The sequence below is a fragment of the Octodon degus genome, unplaced genomic scaffold, assembly GCF_000260255.1.
Source record: "Octodon degus isolate 3935 unplaced genomic scaffold, OctDeg1.0 scaffold00031, whole genome shotgun sequence".
NCBI lineage: Eukaryota > Metazoa > Chordata > Mammalia > Rodentia > Octodontidae > Octodon > Octodon degus.
In genome coordinates, this window is record NW_004524607.1 from 10632289 (window position 1) to 10635703 (window position 3415).

The following is a 3415-nucleotide window of genomic DNA, read 5'->3' on the forward strand; positions in this document are numbered from 1 at the left end:
TCATGGTCATCATATTCAAATCAATTTTTCTATATATATTTTATTCAGAGTTTTTATCATGAAGTGATTTTGGATTTTGTCAAAAATTTCCACTGCATCTGTTGATATGATTATGTACTTTTTGTGATTCTATTTGTGTGGTGTATTATAGTGATAGATTTGTGTGTGCTGAACCGTCCTTGCAAGCCTTGGATGAAACCTACCTCATGATGTAGGACTTTTTGGTCATGTTGTATTCTATTTGCCAGCATCTCACTGAGTACTTTTTTGGGGTTTTGATACCAGGAATTGAACTCAGGAGCTTATGCTTATCAGACAGGTGCTGTGCCCCACTGAGCTATATCCCCAGCCTCTCATTGCATATTTTTGCATCTATGTCCTTTAAGGATATTAACCTATAAGTTGGACCTCTGTGTTGTTTGGGGATCAGAGTGAGGCTGGTTTCCACAAATGAATTTCAAGTATGCCTTTCCTTTCATTTTTATTAAAAAGTTTCAGAAATATTGGTGATATAATGTCTTTAAAGGTTTTGTGGATTTCAGCAGTGATTTCATAAGATCCTGGCCCCCTTTTTTTTTTTTTTTAGGTCCTAGGTTTTTTTTTTTTTATTACCACCTCAATTTCATTGCTTTTTATTGGATTCTTATAGACATTTTTATGACTTTGTGGTTTAGTCCATTTCTTCAAGATTTTCTAATTTCTTGGAATACAGTTTTCTTGGAATACAATATAGTTAGTATCTTCTGGATTTTAACATTGTCCATTGTGACTTCACCTTTTTTAATTTGTAATTGCATTGATGAGGCCCCACCACCCCCATCTCACTCATTAGTTTGTCTAAAAGTCTATGTTTTGTTTATTATTTCAAAGAATCAGCTCTTCAGCTTGCTGATTCTTCTTTTAGTCTGAATTTCATTTTATTTACAATCTTTCTGATTTTTGTCCTTTGTGTCTACTTGCGCTTTACTGTTGTTGATTTTTTTAGTATTTTGAGGTTCCTCATTAGGTTAGTTAAGCTTTCTCTATTTTTCTAATGTAAGGATTGATTTCATTAAGCTTCTCTCTTAGGACTCCTTTCATTTTGAGTTGATCTATCTCTTTATGAAAGTGGGGTACTAGGCTCATCTACTATGATTATGTTTATTTGGTCTTTTATGTCCATCAATATTTGTTTTATGAGGATAAGAGCTCCAGCATTTGGTGCATATACTAATGTTATCTTTTTTGTTAGTTTATTCCTGCAACTAGTATACAGTGACTGTCTTTGTCTGTTCTAATCAGTTTGAGTCTGAAAACTACTTTTTTTGAAAGTGAAATTGCCACCCCTGTTTGTTTTCTGTATCCTGGTTCATGAAATATTGTTTTCCATGTTTGTTTTTGTAACCTGTGAGTATCTTTTTTAGTAAGAATGGTTTATTGAATGCGATTGATTATTAGTGTTGTCTTTTGATCAGGTCTTCAAATCTGTGCCTTTTCACTGGGAAGTTCAGGCCATTAAGATGGAGAGGTGTTGATTAATTCCAATCATTGTGTTCTTCTTTTAATGTTTCCTTTGGTTTCATTTTTCGTTTCATTTATCTAATCCTCTTGATTGATGTATTCTATTTGAATGTTTTTACTTTGTTGACTTCTCATATGTATCTAGGATATCTCAACATAAAATGCTGGAGTATTTTCTAGAGTGCTAATTGGTATTGATGAATCTCTTGTTGTTCTTTTTCATGTGACCTCCTTATCTCTCCATCTATTTTGAAATAAAGTTTTCCCAGATATGTGAAATCCATTTTGAAAGTTGTTTGCTTTTAGGGCTTAAAACACTTCATGTCATGTTTTTCTGACCTTTAAATCTCATGTTGAGAAGTCTGCTATAAATTTAATAGTTTTGGACCCATGACTCCCGCCAATGACTCCAGTCAGCAGTCAGGCCTGGTGTGAAACCCTGCAGTGAAACTCCTGGCAGAGAGATGAGGGTCAAGATACAGCCAGCTAATCCAGGACAAGAACAGCTTGCCAGTGGGGCACAGCAGATTCACTTCCCTGGGCTGCAGCAAGAAGAAGCCAAGCAGAGCAGCCAGACCCAAACCAGGTCCAGCTGGATGAGTTCAAACTTGATAAATCTGGACCTGGTAAGCTGAGACACACTGATAGACCCAGATCTATGAGAGCATCCTTTTTCTCTCTTTCTTGTTTGAGAGAGGGGGCAACAGGTAGCTGGGGTGAAAATCTGCCCAGAAGTTTCTAGGTACATCAAGGGGAGGTGATGAGACAGATCCCAGGGGAACTAACTTAAATACAAATTCCCAATTTTATATTTTCTTAGCTATGGAGTCATGATGCTTGCACTTAGGTCTAAAATACAAACCCATTAATTATAAAAGTTTGTCAATCACTAAATCTCACTCCCCATTATTAGTGATACTAATTGTAGTACTGTAAATACAAAACTGCAACTTCCTTAACCACATAATCTCCCTTGGGTAATAATATCAGTAGGAGCTAAGGTAACTACTACACCAAGGTTCCACACCAAAAGTCAGAGGACAGTGCTATACAAAATGACAAAGAGAAGGAGCAAAATGCAGACTCAGGCTCCAAGCCCACCCAGAACAAATGCAGAGACATCAACATTGAAGAAATTGGAAGCCATACTCCTGAAATCTCTGAAATAATAGCGTCTAAAGTAAAGAAACAACTGCAGAAAGGTATAGAGGATATCAGATCAGAAATAATCCTGAAGTAAAAAAGAATGATAACTATAATGAAAGAAGTACTAAGTGCTTCTAAAGTAGACACTGATTAAAAAAATAGAAGAGAATAGAAAAATGATAGAATCCTTGAATGAGCAATATAGGAAAGAAATAGAATGCATGAAGCAGATTTAAAAAGATATGTAGGAAATTGAAATCTCAATCACAAGCTGGCAAAACCATTTGAATGAAAGTGAAGATAGAGTTTCAGATCTTGAGGACACCATTGCAGCTAGTAAAAAGGTAAGAAAAGATCTCTTAAAAACAACTAGCATGTAAGAAAAAATAATTCAACATCTGCAAGATGATGCAAATATGAACAATGTAAGACTAACAGGCATCAGTGAGAAAGAGGGTGTCAATACAAATGATATAAAAAGTTTACGTGCAGAAGTAATAGCAGAAAACTTCCCAAATATGGAGAAATGACCTGATAAATAACCAAAGCATATAGAACTCCAAATAACATCAACCTAATTAAAACACACCCAGAGTGGCTTCGTCCGCCGCCGCCTTTCTTCGACTGGTGGGACTCAGTTCGTGCTCTCGTCGCCTCGCGTCCGCCATCTTTTAGAGACCAAACGCCATGCCTTCAATTAAGTTGCAGAGTTCTGATGGAGAGATATTTGAAGTTGATGTTGAAATCGCTAAACAGTCTGTGACAATCA

The 3415-nt window shown here is 36.0% G+C and overlaps 1 protein-coding gene across 1 annotated transcript in view; it reads left to right on the forward strand.

Annotated features, from left to right (window-relative positions):
- The window catches only part of LOC101585557 (probable C-mannosyltransferase DPY19L2), a 131562-nt gene that overhangs the window by 49462 nt on the left and 78685 nt on the right, over nt 1-3415 (forward strand). The gene's annotated exons all lie outside the window — the stretch shown is intronic.